The sequence below is a fragment of the Achroia grisella genome, unplaced genomic scaffold (assembly GCF_030625045.1).
Source record: "Achroia grisella isolate CSIRO2021 unplaced genomic scaffold, CSIRO_AGI_Agris_v1 utg777, whole genome shotgun sequence".
Lineage (NCBI taxonomy): Eukaryota > Metazoa > Arthropoda > Insecta > Lepidoptera > Pyralidae > Achroia > Achroia grisella.
In genome coordinates, this window is record NW_026713017.1 from 1,195,773 (window position 1) to 1,221,614 (window position 25,842).

At 32.0% G+C, this 25,842-nt stretch overlaps 1 protein-coding gene across 2 annotated transcripts in view; it reads left to right on the plus strand.

Moving 5' to 3' along the window:
* Positions 1-200: 200 nt before the first annotated feature.
* Positions 201-25,842, plus strand: part of LOC131850594 (U8-agatoxin-Ao1a-like) — a 47,215-nt gene continuing 21,573 nt past the window's right edge. For both annotated transcript variants that reach the window (XM_059200883.1, XM_059200884.1), the window contains exon 1: positions 201-267. The gene's annotated coding sequence lies outside the window, so the exon portion shown is untranslated. The remainder of the gene's footprint in view (positions 268-25,842) is intronic.

A 25,842-nucleotide genomic window follows, 5' to 3' on the forward strand; every position in this document is an offset into this window, starting at 1 on the left:
ATAAAAACGCTTCATTGGTAAATAAAATATAAAATTGCATTAAAAAATTCAATAACAATTAATCTAAACCAATTATAAAAATCACACATAAATGGAACTTATACATAGGATACACAGCTCTGTATGCATCCGCCCACCGCCTCAGTATTGGGGTTGAGAGCTGTATAAGGGAGACCGCGGCGGGTCGGCACTCACTCGTGGTACGAATCGCCTCCCGATCGCTCGGGCCGGCGTCCCGGCTATCCCGACGACACTACGACCGCGCGCGTACGTATACACATTTAAAAAGCGAATTCGAAAGTTCGAAATTTAAAATTGTCATGGTATATATGAGTAAGTGTGAGTGTATATTGGTGAGTCCATCAAAGAGGTGCCATCAGAATGGTAATGTTTTCTCTTTTTTTTAATGTATGGAATTTATCATACATTTTTTCGCGTTCCAGTACAAATGTCTTTGTCAATAAGACTATTCGTTTCCAATTTGTGATACGTTATAGACAGAAGGAATTCGATGAATTGGATTTGGCATTGCGTTCGTCAATTTAATTTAATTTGAACGTCCCGTATCGGAAGAGCATCGGGACCGGAAAGAATACAAATAAATGAATCAATTTTGGAATTGATTAATAAAATGTGTTTTTTACAGAGGATATTTTAAAAGAAATGTACTTGTACATTCGTCTTGTACATAAAGACACAGAATATAGAAGTAATGTTGTAACTTTAGAATTTACTAAAATCTATATACTCTAGGTACTGCATGATGTTTAATAAACGTTGATATACAAATTCCAAACTTACAAAACTTCATTATATTGAACAATAATATCTATAAGAAATATACATATATAAGGGCATTTACTTATTTTATTAAAAAACCTTTGTTTTCTTCTATTTGGCAATGGATTAAAAACCTTTAAACACTTTTTAACTTCACACCTATACAGTTTCTTAACACTGTATAGAGCTAAAATGTCAACTGTCATCTGCATCATGCTACGGAGCGTAGAATATTATATCCTATTCGTATACACTTGTATCAATACAGTAATCTATTTGCACAAAATATACAGTTAGAAAAGCTTATGTCGATTTAGAAAACTGTATTTTTTAACTAAAATACTATTTTTGAGGTTTTTCGAGTAATTTTTTTACGGTATAACTCTTCTGTAGTTAATTTCGCTAATAACATATGTAGGTATACAAATAGATTAGAGAAATATAGATATATTGTCTAGAATATAAATACTATCTAAACACACAAACTGGTGTATTCTCTATTCAAAAATTTAAAAACAAAATTCATTTTCTTTTTTTCTAGTATTTCTAGCGATTTGAGTGGCCAGTATAAAACTTTTTATTACTGGTTTATATAACAGAAAAAAATCTAAATTTGTATTTATTGCAATACTACGTCCTTGTACATCTATATATATTTTAAAACAAACTTGTTACCGGCGTCTATCTGTTTCCCCTTTTACCAACTTTTCACTTATCACAACTTATATTTCTTCTAAACTACGCAACGGATTTTGATACATATTTCACGGTAATATAGATACTTTTACGGAAGTTTTGTATATACGGGTCTTTTTCGCAGACTATGTATAAATTTGTCTACATGGGTATCTTTGTTTCACCTATATCAGCCGCCAAGTCTTCCTTTGTATGCTGTATTACAGTTGGAGGGTGAGAAATGGCAGTGTAATTTCTCTTATACTATTATATTTACAAGATGTTTATTGTTAAAAAATTGTGAATACTAATAATGGAATGGAATAAATACATTTTATTATTTTAAAAAATCCATTAGGCATGATATGTTATTTCTCTGGAATGACAACACATAATTCCTACTTAATAACGTGACGTCATTACTCATGTATGTATATAGATTACGATCATCAGTTAGGCCGTCAGCATGTTTATCATAATATTAATACGACAAGCAAAAACTTTGTACCCCTTTTTACAAAAATTGCCAGGACTAAAGAGCAAGAAATTTCGCATACTTACAGATTATATAGAGAATAAGTACAGAAAGATAATAATATTTTTTTAATTACGTTACATTAAATCAATAAAAAAAAATATTACATTCGTTACCATTATATTAGACGACTGACAATAAAAAGTCAATGTCAAATAATGACAATATTGTTAACTGTCAAATCGGCGAATCGGGGTTTGTTTCTGTGTTTTTATCAAGGTAATCTATATGTACGTAAAGCAAATCTTTTACAGCAGACTCTTAATAATTTTCAAACTTATTATTTTAATTATTTAAGGTTGAATTTACTTGGCGATCAGTAGTCATTCTAATTATACAAAAAATGCGCGTCCTAATATGTAATATTATTTTTATGTGAGTTGTTCAACCCTAGAGCCACCCGACAGTACAGGCCGTTACCGCTAATAAATTACGTCGTAATCATACAGATATTATCCTAAAGTCACAGGCAGATGTTGAGTATGATAATTAAAAAAAATTAACATTCATTACACGTATTTCGCATCCCGCCTACAAAGATATTACAAGACTTGTCCTACTTCTAAAGAGAAGGGTTTACTAATTTAACATAGTAGATTACTGTTTCGGACTAGTCTGTAGTAAAGTTTCGGAACAGTTCGGAAAACGTGTGTAGGTTATCTAGTATATTTGTGAGTAAACAGAATTTTTATTTGTAGTAGAATGCACAGATAGAAATTCCCGTTATTGGAAAATATATTTTTCTTTTTTTTATCTAAATATATATAACTTAAAGGTGACTGACATAGTGATCTATTAACGCACAGCCCAAACCACTGGACGGATCGAGCTGAAATTTGGCATGCAGGTAGATGTTATGACGTAGGCATCCCCATAGAAAGCATTTTGATAAATTCCACCTCTAAGGAGATAAATGAACGCGAGCGAAGCCGCGGGCAAAAGCTAGTACATCTATATAAGGGTTAGTCGAAAAGCCGATACTAAGCTGATAGAATACTAGTAGCCAGTAGAATACTCATGAAACCAAATACTTTCTACTACGTAATTATTTCTAGTTTAATTCTTTGTGAAACAGAGAATTAGAGTAGAAATAATTATTGAAATTTTCAGACTTATAAAACCCGGGATTGTTTTTTTCTTTTAAATTTCCACTTTTACTTCTTAGAGTAAATTATTTACACGCTCTATCTTGAGGAGATAAAAATCATCCATAACTGTCCCAAAGAATATCCTTCAATTCTTGTCCCTGACGGACAGCGAACTCAAAAGAGAGAGCACAATTGATCTATGCAGGTCGCAGTGCTACAGGTTTTTTTAGCACCGAGTAATATTAAGGGATGTTAATAAAAATAAATGGGCAAGTCAGTTACTTTAGTGTCGGTTGGAAATAGATTCAGAATTCAATATTACCATTATGTATTGTGTTCAATGCACGAACATATCAATCTAATTAAGAACTTCGACCTTTTGAAATATATTTTCAACCCGTGGAAATTAATTAAATATAATGTATATATATAATTAATAAAGTTACCATGTAATGTATAGCTAATATTTATCATTACATAATATAAAAAGTCGCTGTCGCTGTCTGTCCTTCCCTATGTATGCCTAAAACTTTAAAACTACACAACGGATTTTGAAGCGGGTTCTCTTAATAGATAGAGTGATCCAAGAAGAAGGTTTATATATATAATACATGTACACCTGTGCGAAGTCAGGGCGAGTAGCTAGTAATTGTATAATTATATAAATAATTAGAGGATATAAGTTATATAACAAAAATAATGGATATATTAATATAAAAAAAAATGATCACATTGAAAACTTTTCTATTCAGAATCGCTTACAAAAATAACACAAAAATTTATTTACCGAATATTAATATAAATTCTTACAGAAATTATCCTAATCAAACATTACAAGTATATAATAGAGATATCTGCTTATGTATAGCGGAGTTTTTCTTTACCTAACCGTCGTTTGGGAAAGTTATAATTTGAATATTACAAAATGAAATTATAATACCATTGTGTGGAGTGGAACTTGACGAAATTATTAATGAAAAATATGAAAATATGCAAAAGAGGGTCTTCTACTAGACCCTTACTTGTTTTGTATATTTTGTTACATAATAAATAGCTGCGTAATGACAGGGTTCGGAAACATGGTACCTTGATCTTCTGGAATGCAAGGTATGAGTTATACTTCATGAGTGTGTCCCCTCCGATCGATTCCCCGTCCAATTTCGATGGGGATCGCAATTACGATGACCTGAGCTAAGGTTTAAACCTCTAGCGTTTTCCTAAAGTAGTATTCGTCAGGCACCACCAATCAACTTTCTTACGATAGTGGCGACATTTTATTATAAATAATAAAACAATATTTATATAAAATCATGACACATATATACTTGTCTTTACGATTATAATGGCAAATGGGTTAGCTAAAGGTACTAGCAGTAGAGATGTTTAAATTGTAATATTTAAATATTAAACAATTTCCGGCCTCGGTGGTCTAGTGGTTTATACCGTTTTACTTCCGATGGTCGCGAGTTCGATTACTTGCACAGTACAAATTTTTGTATGCATGAATAAGATTGTTTGTATCAGTCTGGGTGTTTTCTATGTATATTATGTATGTATTTTAAAAAAAAAACTATGTATTTATATCAGTAGCCTAGTACCCATCACACAAGCTCTGCTTAACTTGGGATTAGATAACGCTGTGTGAATTATCCAAGGATATTAATATTAATAAGACGATAACAGAATTTTTGTATGATATTCTGACCTTACTATAGCACTTACATAAACGCTCTAAAACTTCCATCACACATGTAAGCCGATCCAGTCAAGGGTCTAAATACCCTATGGGTCAAAACCGAAGTCACTCGGGTGAAAACCCCGTTTCAACCCCAAGTATTAATATTCCAAACAACAAAGCTTATTCTCTCAAAAAGAAAATCCATATTCCCAATTTCCTTTTTCCTCGTCTGTTTTTACACTTCCGGGTATATAAGTATGCCCTTAGGTATACCTTGAGTGAGATAATGGCGGAGCAGCACTTTGCCTGGCAGCAAATATTTGTTCTACGTTATACCATAGACTGTAACCTAAAGGTGCGGCTGCTTTTACGATGCACAGTAAATTAGTTATTATTTTTTTATGTGATAACTATTGTTTTAACCTACTGCAAAAAGGAGTTGCTCAATATTATGGTATTTTTTTTGTGAAAGTTACGCTTTTATGAAATAAGAAGATTGACCTTTACAATTACAAACATATATCTTTTGATTCACACCCATTTGGCTCTTTTATTATTATTATAATTATTGTAATTATTTCAATTTCGATAAAAAAGATATTATGTTTATCTATGGTATTATATTCATAGTTGTACTGTAAAAAAGATTTGGTTTCATTTCTTTTAATTGTACATGGGCAATATGTTATAGTTTAGTATAAAAATTAAACTAAGATAATTTTTGTCTTTATCTTCTATATGCATGAAATAGTAAGAAAAAGGTTGAATTAGCTATACAAAAAGAATTAGCTATATAAAAAAGCTATAAAGAAATAATTTTAAACCCAAAAAGTATGTAAAATTAAATCTGAAAGTTTGTGAGAAATACGTATCATAAAGAGTCGGAGTTCTGTTTATGAACAAAAATTAAGAATCACGTATTTTAGAAATTCTATTCTTATCGTGGCTGCATTAATTTAAATAGAAATATGTAATTTTTAAAGTATGTATACTTTATCTTGTGCAACCAAACAAGTTATAATAGTTAATCATTAATAAAACATCTATGTTTTTACGTCCAAATAACATATTTCTCTATTACATAACAATGAAATAATTTTAAAATTATCATCATTTACCTATGTCTATATTTATCCACATAGGTAAACGATATAACAATTTATGACGTAAAGTTACCACGTGGGAATGTTACTAAATTATGTACAATGTGCCGCTTACTAATTTCTCAGTTTGTCTTATGGTTGACTAATAGAGAACGTATTAAATAAATATATCGAAGATTATTTTATTAGATTCACTTTCATTTTTTAAAAATCGAACTAGCCCTATTATTGGGATTACTTTAATTTTTCGAACTAGCCCTATTATTGGGATTACTTTAATTTTTCGAACTAGCCCTATCATTGGCTTATTACTTTAATTTTTAAATTTAAAAATCGAATTCACAAACTTCACTACGTTCACAGATATAACAGTCGTTAATAAAATAAGGACGCCTGCAAACTTGACAACTGTCGCCGCCCGCTTTGCATGATAATGCCGGAGTATACGGGAGTCTACACACGTACCATGATTAATAGCAGTAGCGTCGTTACCGACAATTTTGTCGCCCAAAAAGTGCGCGCAAGCATTTTATTCCGTCGTTTGGCGTGACGATTGTGTGATATAAGGACATTTGCGTAATCCGCGACTCTTAGTTGATTTATATTGCAATGTTTAGTAGGTAATATACATTCTAAATTATTTTTTTTCTTACATACAGTCATACCTGTTCTTTAACGGGATAAAAGCTAAATGTTATACAAAGTTTTTGGTAAACTTTACACCTTATATGATACTTCTAAATTGTATTATTTAATATTGAATAATATGTAGATTCCCTAGTGAATTCTGCTCAGTATTGATGATTTTTTTCAGTTCAGTGCAAGTTCTACATTTGTAACGTTTATATGTAAAATACAATCCTAAAAACAGTGTAGTACTGTAGGCCCTAGGGACAGCTATTTAGCTTTTAAAGGAAGCCTGTGAAGCACTAAATCGTTCATAGTGACTGATTTATTGATACTATAAATAAACCTGACATGGGAAAATAAAAAAAAAAACTTTTATAAATATTATATACTAAAAGTGCCGGCGGTTTCATACGCATAACATTTATAGCCTACGTGTTATTTTGACAAACTACATTACTGTAAAGTTTCGTTCGTTTAGAAGATTTTGCCTGAAAGAGTACTAAACATCCATCCATCCAACTTAGGACGAGCACAGACCTATGTTGGTCGCAGTGCTACAGGTCGAGGAACCTGACAATAGTCCAAACCCATAAAAAAACCACAGTATACCTAACCTGTATAAAATTAGTCAATTTGGCAAAATTTTATCCGATAAAAACAGCGACGTACAGTCACAACATAGTTACAACATTCATCTGAATAAATTAGGTCGGTTGTAACGTTGTTTCTTTCTTACCTTATCTTACATTTTTACAGAATAAGGAATAAGAAGTACGAAATGAAATAATTTACATATTTAGAGAGGTGCGAAGCCGAGGTATGAAGTTACGTTATAAATGTTAAATTTCACCAACAGGTGAGATAATTACTTAGTACGTAGAATCTCATTCTTATCTCTACCACAGATTAAATAATAGTTGTTACGTCACTTCTATGATCTTTACTAAGCATTATGACGATTAAAGTGTTCTTAGTGTGTTGTAAGTTTCTGACAGTTTTAAAGTAGTAGGACATATACATTATACATAATTATTTATATATACTCCTTATTATTAATAATAATAATAATCTCAGGACAATTCCCACAGCGCCATCTAGTCCCAAGTTAAGCTACCTAAAGCTAGTGTTATGGGTACTAGATAACTTATAAATAAATACATCCATACATATATGTTTTTATTGTAGATACATACATATTATATATAGAAAACACCCAGTCTGATACAAACAATCATACTCAAATGTTTGTGTCGTGTTGAGGAATCGAAGCCGCGACGATCAGAAAAGGCAGTGTGCTAAACCGCTAGACCACCGACGCCGTCAATTTATTATTATACATTGCATTTGTATGTTCAAATTGTACATGAATGTTTAAAAAATGTAAATAAGTGGTGTTAGAAAAGGATGGAAATAATTAGCTGTAAAGATAAAATAAGAAATGATGAAGTATTTATTACACAGGATGAAAGAAAATAGGCAGATATTGAATACTATAGAAAATAGACGAGGAAAAATGTTAGGGCACTTGATACGGCCGATTAATTTGTGAAAATTATTATTGAGGGAAAAATAGAAAGAAAGACGGGTAGGAGAACACCAAGGTATAGCTACGTTAAGCAAATTAAAGACAAAATTCGAGTCGTGTCGTATCAACATTTAGAGAGCATGATGGAAGATTGTAGAAAGTGGTAAGAGCTCCACCGACAAGAGCGTGCCTCTTCAATTATAAATGACTAGCTATTGCCCGCGGCTTCGCTCCCGTTTATTTATCACCTTAGGGGTGGAATTTATCAAAATCCTTTCTTGGGGGATGCCTACGTCATAGTAGATTTATGCATGCAAAGTCTCAGGCCGATCGGTTTAAAATTGACAAAGTTTCATCCCCTATTTTATCCCCTTGAGGGTAGAATTAATCAAAATCCTTTCTTAGTGGATGCCTACGTCATAACATCTACGTGCATGCCAAATTTTAGCTCAATCCGTTCAGTGGTTTGGGCTGTGCGTTGATAGATCACTATGTCAGTCACCTTTGAGTTATATACATATAGATGAATGAACAATATTTTTTTGTATCATTTTTGATAGTTTAAGTAAACGAAATATGTATGTATTTTGTAATTAACTAAAAATCTATCTATGTTCATGCTAGAAACGTTACGGAGCACGCAGTGACGATCTAGCGTCAGTTTCAGTTCGACGAAGTCGTTATCGATGTCCGATAATGAGCACTTTATATCAACATCACAGCAGACCGGAGAGCTGGCAGCTACCTCGACAAATAATTAGTATAGCTATTCAAAAGGGGAACACTACCAGTATCTTCGGAACCTTGCCTAAAGAGACTCCTTTTAATAGTATATTTTTAAGGTTTTTAGTTTTAGGTTAATAATATTAGTTAGTTATCTTTTAAGTTAAATTATTAAATTGTACTATAAATGCTCTGCGTGATCGAATCAGAAATGAGGAGATCCGCAGAAGAACCAGAACCGTGTGAAGAGTGACCGACATAGCCCGAAGAATTGAGACTCTGAAGTGGCAATGGGCAGGGCACATAGCTCGTAGGACAGATGGCCGTTGGGGCAGTAAAATCCTCGAGTGGCGACCACGAACCGGAAGACGCAGCGTGGGCAGGCCTCCAGCAAGGTGGACCGACGATCTGGTCAAGATCGCTGGAGGGCATTGGATGCGAGCAGCGTAGGACCGATCGTCGTGGAGATCTTTGGGGGAGGCCTATGTCCAGCAGTGGACGTCTTCCGGGCTGCGATGATGTTGATGATGACTATAAAGTTGTAGATTACTAGCTAGCACTAGCTTATATTACGAGTATATCAAAAAGTTCTTCCCAAACAATTCAACTAGAATCATTATTATAAATATATTATAATTCCTTTCATGTCATAAGTTTATATTTTAAGTAGCTACAACGTCGAAAAATGGAGATTTTAATATAAACGAAACTTCCTTGAATAAGAATTAATTAGGCGAAAGTTTTCTTTTAATTCTTTTATAATAAGACCTTCACAAATAGGGACAAACAACATTTTTAGCTTATGTATTTCTTAAATTAGATGTATAACGATATACTTTGCCGACTTCAAAAAAGAATACGATATAGCACGCTTAATGTGTTTTCTGTGGCTCAGAGTTTGCAGAAAGCTGTTGAAAGTCAGTCTCAACTACTTTAGTTATAAAGATACTTATTTGTAGCTTTTACTAATTACAGTCATATATATATACTAGTTGACCCGCGCAAATTCGTCGACATCACGCTTACTTGACATTTATCATTATATTTCTCCTAATTTACATAACATCTTTTTAAATTATAGCCTATATATTACTCTGATGTGTATGCTATATTACTGCAAAGTTTCATCAAAATCCGTTCAGTAGTTTTTGCGTCAAACCATAACAAACATCTATCCGTCCATGCCTTATAGTTCATATACGTATATATTTCCAATCAATATAATATATATATATTATTTTGATTGAAATAAAATAATAATTGCTGACCCGGACAGTTTCGTATAAGAGAGAGGAAGCTCTTCAAAACGATTCTTTTTCCCGTTTCAGTAACATTTGTTTATACGTACAATTAGGGAATATCACGGGATCTTATTACTTTATTTATTTTAGGAAGATTAACGGTGTAATTTTACATATCGATGATCATATTGAATTGTCCTATGGCAATTAATCTTCGCCAATAACGAACCTCCTTTCAATCATACCACGTTTTATTTTTTTTATTTAGAGACAATGTGAGCAAAGGCAAGAGAAATATAAGTTGCCTTACTTACGAATGTATGTTCAACTAAATTAATAGTAAATTATAGAGTGAGATGTTTGGATAACTGATTACGATTATTGCTGTGTATCTTGAGTTTAGGTTTCCCAAAATGCCGTACCTCACTCCGTAATAATCTTCGCCAATAACAAACCTTCTTTAAATCTTACAAGAGCAATATAAGTTGCCTTAGTTACGAGTGTATATTCAACTAAATTAATAGTAAATTCTAGATCGAGATGTTTGGATAACTGATTACAATTATTGCTGTGTATCTTGAGTTTAGGTTTCCCAAAATGCCGTACCTCACTCCGTACTAATCTTCGCCAATAACAAACCTTGAAATCTTATCACGTTTTATTTATTTTTATTTGGACACAATGTGAGCAAAGGCCAGAGAAATATAAGTTGCCTTACTTACGAGTATATGTTTAACTAAATTAATAGTAAATTCTAGATCGAGATGTTTGGATAACTGATTACTATTATTGCTGTGTATCTTGAGTTTAGGTTTCCCAAAATGCCGTACCTCACTCCGTAATAATCTTCGCCAATAACAAACCTTCTTGAAATCTTACAAGAGAAATATAAGTTGCCTTACTTACGAATGTATGTTCAACTAAATTAATAGTAAATTCTAGATCGAGATGTTTGGATAACTGATTACAATTATTGCTGTGTATCTTGAGTTTAGGTTTCCCAAAATGCCGTACCTCACTCCGTAATAATCTTCGCCAATAACAAACCTTCTTTAAATCTTACCACGTTTTATTTATTTTTATTTAGACACAATGTGAGCAAAGGCAAGAGAAATATAAGTTGCCTTACTTACGAATGTATGTTCAACTAAATTAATTTAAAAGTCTAGAGTGAGATGTTTGGATAACTGATTACGATTATTGCTGTGTATCTTGAGTTTAGGTTTCCCAAAATGCCGTACCTCACTCCGTAATAATCTTCGCCAATAACAAACTTTCTTGAAATCTTACCAGAGAAATATAAGTTTCCTTACTTACGAATGTATATTCAACTAAATTAATAGTAAATTCTAGATCGAGATGTTTGGATAACTGATTCTTCTTTAAATCTTACCACGTTTTATTTATTTTTATTTAGACACAATGTGAGCAAAGGCAAGAGAAATATAAGTTGCCTTACTTACGAGTGTATGTTCAACTAAATTAATAGTAATTTCTAGAGTGAGATGTTTGGATAACTGATTACGATTATTGTTGTGTATCTTGAGTTCAGGTTTCCCAAAATGCCGTACCTCGCTCCAGGCGAATTACGAACTTGGTCTAATCTCATAACATTTCGTGTAGATCAGAGGTTCCCAAACTGCTTTTTCTCTAATTACTTTTAAAATTGTATTGATATCGATGAAGAATATAACAGCCGATATTTTTACCATTCTCAAACTTTTATCTTGTACTTTAGTTTTAGATTTTGCTGAAGAAAATTCGCAGGCAATATTTTTATATTTATGTTTTTATTTTACGTATAAGTTAAAGTGTGTTGTGTTTTTTTATTATTATTGTTATTTTTCTTATGTATTATTTTCCTACACATATATACTTGTTTATAGAACTTTGTTTATATTCGTAATTTTTGGATACAAATAAAAATTTTATCTATCTATATATGTTTTAAGTTCAAGGTTTATAGGCTTAGTTTTCGTTATTAGTTTCATGTGACGAATCGCCTATACTCGGCAAAAGATTGGTTATATTTGAGAATAATGTGCCAAATATGGAACTCAAGAAGAATATTATAATAATAAATGTATAGATTAGATCTAACGAGGCAAATTCGCTTCATGGTTGTGTTCAAGCCAAAATTGGGAGCTGTAAAAAGAAAAATAGTATATTTACTTGAGTTATAGGTAATTAGCAAAGATTCTTTTTATAAAAGGTACTGTAATATTAAAAAAAAAACAATATTTTTATTTTGTTTCTACAAAAGCCATCTTGATGACCTAGGTGGTCTAATGGTGTAGCAGCGCTCTCCTTCTGATGATCGCGGTTCGATTCCTAACACGGTACCACAATAATGTCTTTAAATTAGTTACATTCAATGTACATATATTAATTTAATTTACAAAATTCAAGAATATCATTATTCAGTTACAACATTTTCTAATTACATACGACTTTGAAGTCGCCGATAGGCTTTGAGTTTAATGCGATTATGACGAGCAATTTCCATTTTATACGACTCACTTCAGTTTCCCATGGGATTGTCAGACTTAATGGGATTTTTAGAGTAGAAGCGATGACGCACAAGGGGAAATGCCAACTAGTAAATTTGTCATCATCCTGAATGTTTTAGCATAAGAAGAAACGGCAAACAGGCTGGAACTCACATGATGGAAAGTAGTTTCTCTTTACGATATAATACGTCATCTTTATACATATATAGCACCACTAGCAGCCGCTCCATAAGCCCTTCCGCGGGTTTGGAGTGCCATCTGCCATCTTAAAAACCAAGCTATTTAGCAGCTGAAATAGGCGAGTCTAAAGATTCAACCCTGGGGTTTGTTAAAAGTTTAACTCAGTAATATTTGATTTCGGTAGTGCTATTCATGTAGGTATATGTAGTGACGGCTACAACATACTATTAGATAGACCGTCAGCTTGATTGGCATTCAAAATTACGCAGAAAAATGGATTTTACCATTTTTTTAAAGCTATATAATGTATATATATATATATAATAATCTCAGGACAATTCACACAGCGCTATCTAGACCCAAGTTTAGCTAGCTAGAGCTTGTGTTATGGGTACATAAATGTATATTTTTTGTAAATACATACATTGAAAACACCCAGACCAATACAAACAATCATACTCATGAATACAAATGTTTGTGCCGTGCGAGGAATCGAACCCGCGACCATCAGTCGTAAAGCGTGACGACCTAGCTAGACCGCTAGACCACCGAGGTCGTCACGTCAAGTTAGTGTGTTCTATGTTCCCACTGAAATTACTTGTAACTGCGTAAAGAAGATAATCCGCTCAAATAACACCATTCATAACAGCACTCTACAAAATTTCCTATAGATGACAGATAATTTATAACAACGCTATTTCGGTGCGTCGTTGTCTGTCATCCGTCATCTCCTCAACCGCGGAGTAAGCCGACGTGCAGACCAATTTATCAAGTCCCTATGATAGGTAGCCTCGTAGCGGTATTAGGTGCAAGCGACCTAAATAATCAACTGCACGCTGCCAAGTCAACCAAGCCTAAATATCGATTGAAAGCTATCATATGTATCGTATCTTGCCTCGTAGCTGACTGAGTAGATAATTTGGTTGTCTGTAATAGTTAGAAATAGAAATAATCTTTATTCAAATAAACTTAATATAAACACTTTTGAATAGTCAAGTTTTTTTATTCTACCGCTCATCACAAGAAGAATGAGCATGAAACTTGTGTGTTGCTCTTTTAAATAAAGATTTACTTATATTTAATTAACAACAAGGATTAGGCATGCGACAATCAACATAGACACCGCTACGCAATTAATCTCTGTTCAATCAGATAACATTGTAAGCGCTATGATTTTCATTTATAAATTCTTCAATTTTATAATAAGCTTTTTTACAAAGAAGTTATTTTTAAAACTTTGTGTTTAGCACACATCTTAATTTTAAAAATATTATAAACGCGAAAGTTTGTAAGTACGGATGTTTGTTACTTGCGCAAAACTTACTGAACGGATTTTTATGATATTTTAGAGTAATATAGCTTAGGCTATTTCCGCTATTTAGGCTATTTTTAATAACACATTAACATTATTCATCATTATTATTAATAACACATAGTCACACTCTTTTACGCAAAAACTACCGAACGGATTTTAATTAAACTTTGCAGTAATATAGCTTATACATCAGAATAACATATAGGCTGTAAATTTGAAGCTGGTGAAACCGTATATAAAAAAAGTAATGTATATGCATGTAGTACTAATGCCTGCTCTGTTTGCAATGTTAAACGTATTATCTATACATATAAATGAATGAATTTTGAAATTGAATAAATAAAATTGGAGTGTCTGTTTGTAATACTGAAATAACAGTTTGTTACTACATGCATATAAATATAAATACGGTACGCACACTAAAATAATATTTTTTTACAATTTTTGTCTGTCTGTTTGTTCCGGCTAATCTCTAAAATGGCTAAACCGATTTTAACGGGATTTTTTTTTGGTAGGTAACTGATGTAGTAAGGTGTAACGTAGGTTACTTTTATTTTAGAAAAACTCTTTTATTTTAGAAAAATACGCGGACGAAGTTGCAAGTACAGCTAGTGCTAAATAAAATGATACGATATTTTGTATACCAGTTATTTTTATCGTTTTTCTATTGTTCCTTATATCGTTTGCGAACATAGAGCATACTTCTGTATTCCCATACTGAAAGGTTTAGACATTTAAATGCATTGAACGTCGCGTCGCGTCGCTTGTTTTGAACGTTAGACACGCCACTGTATGCTGCCCATATTATAGTACCTAAACTAATGTAAGGAGGAAGTTGGTATTTTGTATTCAAAACAAAATCTTAAAAATGTTAACTTGAACAATATTTGTATGAAAGAGCAAAAAGCAAGTTTTGTGCAGTGCATCTGCTCTACGTATGTGAAGTAAAATCAAATTGTGACTATTCAATGATTCTGCTATTTTTTTTTCGAACTACTCTAATGCTGTTGGCCGCTGTTGATCTTTACAGCTTCACCGGACGATAGGGGGCAAGTACAGATGGCACTCCAAACCCGCGGAAGGACTTATGGACCGGCTGAAGGCCAACTCCTGCCTGACGGATACGACTTTAGTCTGAGGGCACCGCTAGGGGTTCGAACCTCGGCTCAGGCCGTCGTAACATCGGTCCTCGTCTGAATTGGACGGGGGATCAGTCGGAGGGGCGACCGGGGAACGCCGGTGTGGAGAGCTCGGTTTAATGCGCGATATGGTGTGTATGAGGTCGTTGTCTTCGCTGGCGAGGACGGTGTCTTGATTATGTGTAAAAGTGTGGTCGGGACGGTCTATTCGTTTTATTTTATTATTAAAGGTTATATATATTGTGATGACAGGAGCGGTGTTGAGAGTAAACACACACAGTGGGCTGAAACTTGTATATTAACTGTTACATCTTGAATTACTCTACGTTAGACTAATTACTAAGACTACATATAGTAACAAATGCGTGACGGTACATGTTGTTAGATAAACCGTACACTGGCACAATCTTCTATTAAACGTGCTGATTTGCATCACTATATCACAATATTTTTGGTTGTATTTTCATGATTTTATTCTATATTTAAATGGTTATTATAGTAAAATAACTTTAAAAGCTGTTAGCTCTTGAAGATTCCTTCAGCTTACAGAAAGCTTAAATAATACATGCACAACTTACATTACTTAAAAAATAATTATCAGTCATAAATATGTGGTGTATTTTATTAATATAGTTAAAACGGTACACGAATAATTTTATGTGAAATAAAAGTATTTACCTCGCTCGACGTTTACCATTAAAACCCGTTTAACTATATTAATAATAAATACCAAACACGAAGCTCTCATTAAAAGTATGTGCTGTATTTTAGTTTAAAATACAAATTGAGTTCTCTACTTTAATTGTGTTTGTGTGAAACTATGCGTGAATTCATACATACGTACGCCAAATTTGGTGGCTCAGGTATCCATACGGTACTGTACACATTTACCTTCAGATGGGCCGTATGCTTCTTTACCACCATCGCAGTATAAAAAAAATGTGTACTGGAAAACATATTGACTTTGTGTTGTAATTGTGCGTATTTTTTTGCATTTTGTTTATTAGTATCGTATGTGTGTGAGTAAATAAATTCTATTCTATTTACAAACTGGCAGGTCACATAAATATAATAAAGATACTCGTAAAAGGGCCCTGTGACCCAAAAACCGCTTCCTATTGGAACCTTGACATATGCAGTGACATGGGACCCGGCAATAACCTACAACATGTATGTCCCCATGTCACATTTCGATGCATATGTAAACATAACATTGAATTGAAATATTAAAATAGTATTTCCCGTAAAATATTTCTCTGCAAACGAAGAATAGTGTTTGGAAAAAATTATAGGTTTCCGAATATCATAAAAAAAAATAACAGAACCATTATAGGATCATTTTGTTGTCCATTTGTTTGTCACGACATTTAACTTGCGTGGATGTATCTCGTTGAAACTAAAACCATTCGGATCTACAGTGTCTTAATACTGGCAAAAAGGCATACTTAAAATTAACTTAAAAAAAACCTAGCTTAAAAAACGTACAAAGCGAAGATTGATCCAGCGAAATTCTGAAACTAACGTAATATGCGAAACCACTATACTACTGAAATATCAAAATAGGGTAATAAAAATAAATTACATACCGTACAGATTGCCTTCATCAATGGCACAACGTATAGAAAATACCCAGACGGATACAAGAAATCATACTCATGAATACAAATATTTGCACCGTGTGAGGAATCAAACCCGCGACCGTCGGAAGTAAACCGCTAGAACACCGAGCCGTCAAGGAGATTTAAACTGTGGTGTACGTATGATGTTGTCAGCTGGATTATCACTCTCCGACAGGTAGATCAGCTTTACAATTTTCACTAGATAAAAAAACTTACCTGCATTACGTATGCATAACACAGCTCAAGTTATACGAGTATTAAACTTTCTGCCAACGGGCGAGTAATAAAAAAAACGTAAAACGTCATCCGTGTCGCCGTCAAGTTCTGTTTACCGCGACACATAAAATTTACTTTTATTTTTATCTCAAATGGTTTGCGTTTATAGATCGAAATTTGTCGAAACGTACTCCGCTTGAATAGTCAAGTTAAAAAATATTAAACTCATATTGTATTATTGGTTATTACCCGCGATTTCGTTTGCATTTTCAACCCCTATTTTACATCTAATTCTGTAGCTTTTGAAGTTTAAATTTAAAGACTGATCGTCGTCCAGTGGACGAAATTCGATCTTAATTAACTGAAATTATAAGATTGAAAAAATTACATATAATAATAACCTTGGACAATTTACACAACGCCATCTAGTTCCGACTTAGCTGCTCTTGTACCATGAGGGCCAACTTATAAAAATATTTTAAACCTTTTTTGTATTACTTAAAATGACATACATGCATGGCAACCCCTATTTTACATCTAATTCCGTAGCTATTGAAGTTTAAATTTAAAGACTAATCGTCGTCCAGTGGACGAAATTGAATCTTGATTAATTGAAATTATAAGATTGAAAAAATTACAAGTTTGAACATCATTTAGGTTCTATTGTCAAAGACTTCAATCCGGGGTGCAAAAAAAAGGTAGTATGTGTACTATTTTTTTTATGGATTTAATGTACTTTTTATGCATAATTAAAAAAAAATTAATTCTGCACTCTACATAAACTATAAGTATGCAAAATTCAATACTCCTCTGCCCGCAAAATTTCGTAAAAAGAGATATAAAAATGTATTGCTTTGCGTATTAATATAGTAAACGAGTTTTATTAACTAGCAACTTCTTTTGTTTTTTTATATTTCTTGAAACATAAAACTACTTTGGGTACAATAACAAACGCCATGATGAATTTTCTGCGGACACTGATGTCCTTCCATAATTTATCATTCTCACTTTACTATTAACTGGAAGGACAGGCAAAACAGCAGATTTTTCAGAATTTTTGTTCGTAATCTCTCCGTCTATCCTATAATTAATCTTGTGTTGGCGCCATAGTTTTTATTTATGGTATCATTATCTAACTTATAAGAAAATACTATAATAATAATATCCCCAAGACAATTTACACAGCGCTATCTAGTCTCAAGCTCTGCTTGATCTTGTATTATGGGTACTAGATAACAGATACAGATATTATATTATTTTGTAAATACATATATCCATATGACTATTGTAAAGCTTTTTGTTTAAACGCGGTAATCTCACCAACTACTGGTTCGAATTGGAAAATTATTTTTGTGTTGGATAGTCCATTTGTCGAGGAAGGTTTTATAGATATATAACATTACGCTACAACCAATAGGAGCGGATTTGCAATAAAAAATATTGCTAAAGGTGGGGTAATTAAACGGAGACGAAGTTGCGCGGGGCAGCTAGTATAGAAAACACCCAAAGCAATACAAACAATAATACTGATGAATACAAATATTATTACTGTGCGAGGAATCGAACCCGCGTCCATCGGAAGTAAAGCGGTGTGCTAAACCGCTAGACCAACGAGGCCGCCGAAATGTTTGAAATACCTTATTTCAATATTATATTAGTTTCTTGTACAATTTTTTATTAATTATTAAGTTATTTCTTAAATATTCTCTTCGTTTTATACAAGGAGTATTAAACAACCAATAGAAAAATATTTGTGATAAGTTTTGTATAGTCTACTGCCCACCTATCTCTGACTCTCTTATTTCTGCAACGTAGTTTGCTATGTTTTAGTTTAAAGAGTATCATCATCATTACATAGTATAAAATAAAGTCGCTGTCGCTATCTGTCCTTATATGCTTAAATCTTTAAAACTACGCAACGGATTTTGACGCGGTTTTTTTTAATAGTTATTCTAGGGAAAGGTTTATATACTGTATATAATACATGTACACTCGGGCGAAGCCGGGCCGAGTAGCTAGTTATAATATAAAATTAGAATAATAAGATTACCTTATTACACTAATTTGAATATTATATAATTATTAAATAAAATGTAAAAGGGATAATTTCAGTTATAAAATATTTCAGTTATCACTAGATTTAAATCTAATGACATTATAAATACTCAAGGCATTGATGATGAAGAAAATTGTTAAAGTTATACTTGAAACATAGTAGATACCTATTAGTACTTATAATTCTGGTAATTAAAAGCAGTTTGAGCAGATTAGTGTAATTATTAAACTTTTGAATTGAAGACACTTAATTCTAGGATACTATATCCATTAAATATTAATTTAATTTTATCACATTTCTTATTCGTATTTTCAAAGTAAACAGTAAAATATTAGTGTCGTCACATCAATTTATATAATTATATATTTTTGTAATCGTATTATTATTTAAAGTTTTAGTAATTTGTCTTGCACTAATATCTCGATAACTAAATTCATGTTTTCTATAAATGAATCTTAAATTATATGTAATAGGTAATAATATTTAATGTTTATTATAGATGCTATTTATATTCATAATCTATCCTGGATTTCAGATTGTTAAATAAATACAAAATCTAATGACATAGATATTGTCTTAGTAATGCCTGGAGCATTATGAAATTGCACTTCATATTATATTTTGTACGGCCGGCGGTTTCATCCGCATGAAATTTATAGCCTATATGTTATGCTGTTGTATAAGCTATATTACTGAGAAGTTTCATCAAAATCCGTTTAGTACATTTTGCGTGAAAGAGTAACAAACATCCATCCATGCTCATAATCTTTTACGTTTATAATTGCAATAAGATAATCGATTCTGGTATATATATGTATATAATATATTTGATTCTGGTATTCATCATTAAAATATATATGAAACATATAAAGATTATATTAATCAATTAATAAGAAAAACATTATGTTTTAGCTCTTTTGAATGTTATATCTATACAGTCTTTTTCACAAAACGATATGCCTATACTGTTTACCAAAAATGAAACGTAAAGAAAAACAAATTATAGGGTCTAAGAATTTGTAAACATTGTAGGTGTATTACGGTTTTAATGTTAAGGTAATAAGAGTATAATGGACTCCTTTAACGATCTATAAAGTTCAAATATTGCTGCCGAAAGCCTTAGGCTACTTACACTTACTTGTTTCGTAATAAAACCAGCAAACTAAGTAATTGAGAACAGCCGTAAGGCTCTCTGCCTTACGGCTGTTCGCAATTACTCATTTTTTAAGGTAAAACGTAAAAAGATAAGCAATTGTGATAATTATAGAAATAAATTTTATTTCATTTCATAAATAGAATACAATTTATTTTTATATTAAATGTCTAAAATATTTTATTGTTATACTAGCTGTATCACGCTACATTGCCTATCCTAAAGTGACCATCTATATATTTACCTTTCTATAGGTAAAAGAATTTCTAAAACCATAGACCTTCTCATCTCACTTCCTCTTTTCCAGCCAATCATAATTATACTTTTAAACATTCAAAAACCGTTGTTGAGTCTCCACCACAGATACCATATAGTACAGGGTATGTAATTACAAGTACTTGGTTCATTAATAGCATGATTCTATATGTGTATATTTCACCAGGTTACCACTTGCCATTAGCTGTTATTTTGTTTATCATTATTTGTATACCACTGCTGTGGCAATCAAGCATACGACCAATCTTACGTTTAGTCTACGGACGTCTGAAACACCATGAGTGTGCAGTTTCAGGCGTTCGTTGTTCGTTCAACCCTTAAAAACATTTTTAAATAAAAATGAAGACGGGCAAAATCTATACAACATACAATATAATTTTTTGCTTCAAGTACGTATAAAAAACTTTTTTAGTTTATTATATGTATGGATTTTAGTACACAAAATGTAACGATGATAATCCCATCGTATCTATACTAAATAATAAAGAAAGCAACTTAACTAATGTAATATTAGCCAGAATAATAACTTAGCTGCATCGGAACCTGACTCTGCCAATATTCCGTGAAACCTAACCTATTTAACTTCAGAGCTTAGATGATTTATTCTCTTTCAGATGCATAAATATACCTATAAACAAATTCACTTCCCAATGCTCAGTATAAACCAGTTCGCAGCATACGAACTGAATAATTAAACGCGTTTCAAGATTTCTCAATATTTATTTAACCAGAGGGTGAAATGCTATCTCTATTTACGATGTGGGAAGTTAAGTTACAGTCATACATTTAATTCACATTTCGTGAGCTTCAAAGGTTGCAAATCCCTTGATTAGACTCAAAATAATTAAAAGTATAGCATCAAATAAACATAAAAGTTAGCTACAGATAATAAATTAAATAATATATTATAATTATTGGATAATTGTATACAGGCTGAACATACAAGACTATTTAATATTGTTAAAACTGTGCGCACTGTATTCTACAAATATATGATTTTATTTAAAGGGATCGATTTCAAATAAACCTAAATATACTATATCGACTGCTATATGAGATGGTGTAGAGATGTTCAGTATTTTTGAACGGTAAACTTGCTTGGCATACAGAAATATGTGGTAGACTTAATACCTGATAGCATTCTCTATCAGTCAAAATCGCGTTGATCAGAGATAATAAAGCGGTGCAATTTTATAATACATATCAAGATATAAAAAAACAAAATATAAATGCAAAAATATATACCCATATAAAATGTATATTTATATAAACAAGCATATAAGCTCATGTAAATATTCATAAATCGATAAGAAATATATTTATAAGGGCCTCTATTTTGAATATTAAATAATTCTATAAAACATCTACATTACATAAAGTAAGTTTTATTATTCTGAATGTTTTGTTCACTTGTAAATACGAGTAATTGCCATGTACATTACAAGTAATTTAAGTCTTCTTAAGTTAGATATATCGACTTAAAGTATACTGAAGGCGTGTCTAATTTAAATAAATAAATACAACGACAATATTTAAAAGGCCTCCAGTAATAATAGCCATCAAATATATTAAAATGGGCCGCAGGAGCAAAATAACACTGTAGATTTGATAAATAAATTTTCGTAGAAACCGTTTTGAGAGTAGATACACCTTGTGGCAAAATTTCTTTTTCAAGATTGTTGATATAATTAATATTTATTTATTACACAAACGAATACTTGTTATATTGGGACTGACTTTGTAAAAAGTCGTCTGGTTATCTTAATCTCAGGTATTTCAGCCGCCAAGCTGCTTGTTTTTTAAGCGGTGTTGGTTGAAGTGCATAAGGCAGTGAAGTTACAGGATATCCAACCTTAGTATGATAACGTGATGTTCATAGTGCTATTTATTTATTTATTTATTCAATTAATCTATATTAATATTATAAAGCTGAAGAGTTTGTTTGAATACGCTAATCTCAGGAACTATGGGTTCGAATTGAAAAAAATATTTTTGTGTGTATAGTCCATTTGTCGAGGAAGGCTTTAAGATATATAATATTACGCTACGATTAATAGGAGCACAGCTGCAATCAAAAATATTGCAAAAGGTGGGGATATGAAACACAGAGGAAGTTGCGCGTATCAGCTAGTACAATATAAACTTACAGCTAATTGCCAACACGTTTATATTTAAAACTATTATATTTACCTATACACAATAATTAACTAACAGGTACATTCTAATTTTATTTATTTTAGATGGCAAGGCTTCTATATACACGGCAGCATCTTGGACCTTACCTAAAAATAAGTTAAATAGTTGCAATGTTCGAACAGTGGGATGGTTCCACTTGTTACTAGCATGGCTTCTGCGTACGCAGTTACAAACAGTCGGTCACGACGACAGGTGACACTTCTCATATAATGTTTGCTATTCTGTATATAGGTGATGGTTACAACATACCATCAGGTAGGCTATTAATTTGTTTTCTATTCAAATTACTTAAATTAAGAACAATAGCGTAACTTAACCTGATAGTAAATAATTAATACTATCAGGTTAAGTTATATTTTATGAACGTAAGACGTGTTTTGAAGAACCTCATGCCATAATATAAGATATCATTGTTTCTTTCCATTACTGTAGCATCCGCAGTTCATAAGTAAAGGGTACTAATCTATAAAAAATGAAAAATAGATAACTATTAAAAAATTACAAATATTCCGACATCCCATCAAAAGAAAATGTTTTGTCATTTTTTTCGAGCAAATTTACTTTTCAATAAATATTTTAATGTTATTTTAGGTAGTCACAATAAAAGTATTTTCCTCAATTTCTTCTGAATATCAGAGATGTCTTGTACTGTACAAAATGAGACAATAAAACAGAAAGCATCTTAAATTTCAGCACAGTAAGTGATGTACTCAGATATATTATTATTTCACGTCAGTGCCGTCTAGATTAATATCAAAACATAGATCAGTGTATTCTTAAAGGAAATTAATGGCAACACCCCAAAGGGTGTTTTATCATTCGTACATTCATAATTTATGAGAACGTTCTCGAGAGTGATGAATAAGTTACTTGTTTTTCTTTGAACAGCTTTATGTACACTTTTTGTCCTATCAACGAATTCGTGATTCTCATTTTAATGGGAATATATACTCTATTAATATAAATAAGAAGCCTATTTTCGTTTGCTGCCAGATTTAACCATTTTGGTGTTATATATTATATCAAGTGCTGTTTTGAATATATTTGATATTATGTGTTAATATAAAATATATTTTTTTAAGTGAAACTATAATTTCACTTGTGTTATATTTATAATGCAAGTGATTTTATTTTTATTGAATTTTATAAAACAGGCTGGCTTAATGCTATTAGCATTCTCTACCAGCCACCCTTAGGGGATGCAGAGATACTCAAAGGCGGATTAATTTATTATATGAAACTATAACTACCTGGCCCGCAATTTCACTCTCGTGAATTTTATAGCCTATATATCATTCCGATGTATAAGCTGTATTACTGTAAAGTTTCATCAAAATCAGTTCAGTAGTTTTTGTGTGAAAGAGTCATAAACATCCATACTTACAAACTTTCGCGTTTATAATATTAATAAGATTTCACAGATGTAACTGTGTAGTATGTACTTAGTTTGAGCAAAGTATAAATACACAAAATTGATGAGATAATTGCGACATATAAACATATACGTACAAGTTACATATCGATCGAATGAGTGACCAGTCAATTTAATTATCTACAATTGTCAGTGTGAAGTCATAAACACATAAATGTAACAATTGTTTAATTACGCTATAATTTGTACTGTTGACTCTATAATTGATTAAATTCCATAGGTGGCGTGCGTGCAAAATAGGGATGGCAACCCTACGAGAATCTTGTACAAATACAAGGTTTTCTGTATTTGGTACGAAGACATTTTCACCCTCATGCAAGTTTCTACAATATTTTAACCTATGAGAATCAGTCAGAATACTATAATGTATAGGATTTGGTTTTTCTTAGGACAATTCACACAGCGCCATCTAGTCGCGCGCTAAACTGAGTTTAGCAGTTCTGTTAATACATAGATATATATTTTATTGTAAATAAATATATAATACTCATAGAAAACCTCTAGATACAAACAATCTTACGTATGAATACAAATATTTGTACCATGCGAGAAATCGATCCCGCGACCATTGAAAGTAAGGCTTTAAGCGGAACCGCTAAACCACCGAGGACATCGCTCACCTAGAGAGCAAAATTTAGATAATATTTTATATGTCAAATAAGCAGACAGCCCACCTGATGGCAAGCGGTAACTGTCGCTTTTATACGTAAACAGCATTACGAACTTCCAGTTATCATATGATAACCGTGATATCACACAAGTGTTGTTATTCTAGAGGACTTATCATGCCTTTTATCATATAATTTCTCTGCCTAATCAGAACAGAAACAGCTTACAAAGCAAGATGCTTGGCGGCTGAAATAGGTCAGAATGAATCTCTTCTTACGATATAGGTACTTCTGGTAATGATTAAAAAATATAGTACTAATAATCTGCACAAAATTATATCAGATTTTTAATTTTATAGTTAAGTTTTTTTACTGTTGGCAACCCTATTGCGACACGTGTTCGACGGCTATTCCCATGTGAAATACAGCTATGTTACTTGCTGGTAGTGTAGTGGTAGTCTTCTATAGGTGAAAGACTTCTAAAATTATTCAAGTATGTTCTGAGTTTAACCAATTCAAATAAATATTTACTCATATTTCACATTTCCGACAGCGCTGTGACGTAATGGTTTACTACCCTGAATTACGCCTATGTTTATGTAATAATTTATATTTCTGACTGATCAGCGTAGTCGCAAGAGTAATAAATGCTGCGATCCCGCGCATTGAGAGGCCTTCAAAGACAAAAGTGAGACCTTTTGTCCTTTCACATTATAAAAAAAAATTGTCAAAAAAATAAAATAAAAAATGTTAAGGGTGGACAACTTAAGGATATGAAAAATAGATAGTAACCGATTCTTAAACCTACTGAATACACATATGATATTTCATAAAAATCGGTCAAGCAGTTTCGGAGGAGTATGGTAATTAATATTGTGACACGAGAATTCTATATATAAGATTTAATATTATGTTTCCATACAGTATATTTGTATATATATAAGCTTAATTATTAGTTCAAACTTCAGTACACGTAGCTGGAGCCAAACTCGGATTTAATGCTAAAAGCATTCTCATCCGGCCAATGTTCGCTAGAATCTTAAATTCCTTGCTTTCTCTACAACACAGTTACACAAGAATTTTATATATAAGATGATAATCAATAACATTGTACTTTGTAATTTTACTGCAGTACATCACTATTCAAACTGTAAAATAACTTGC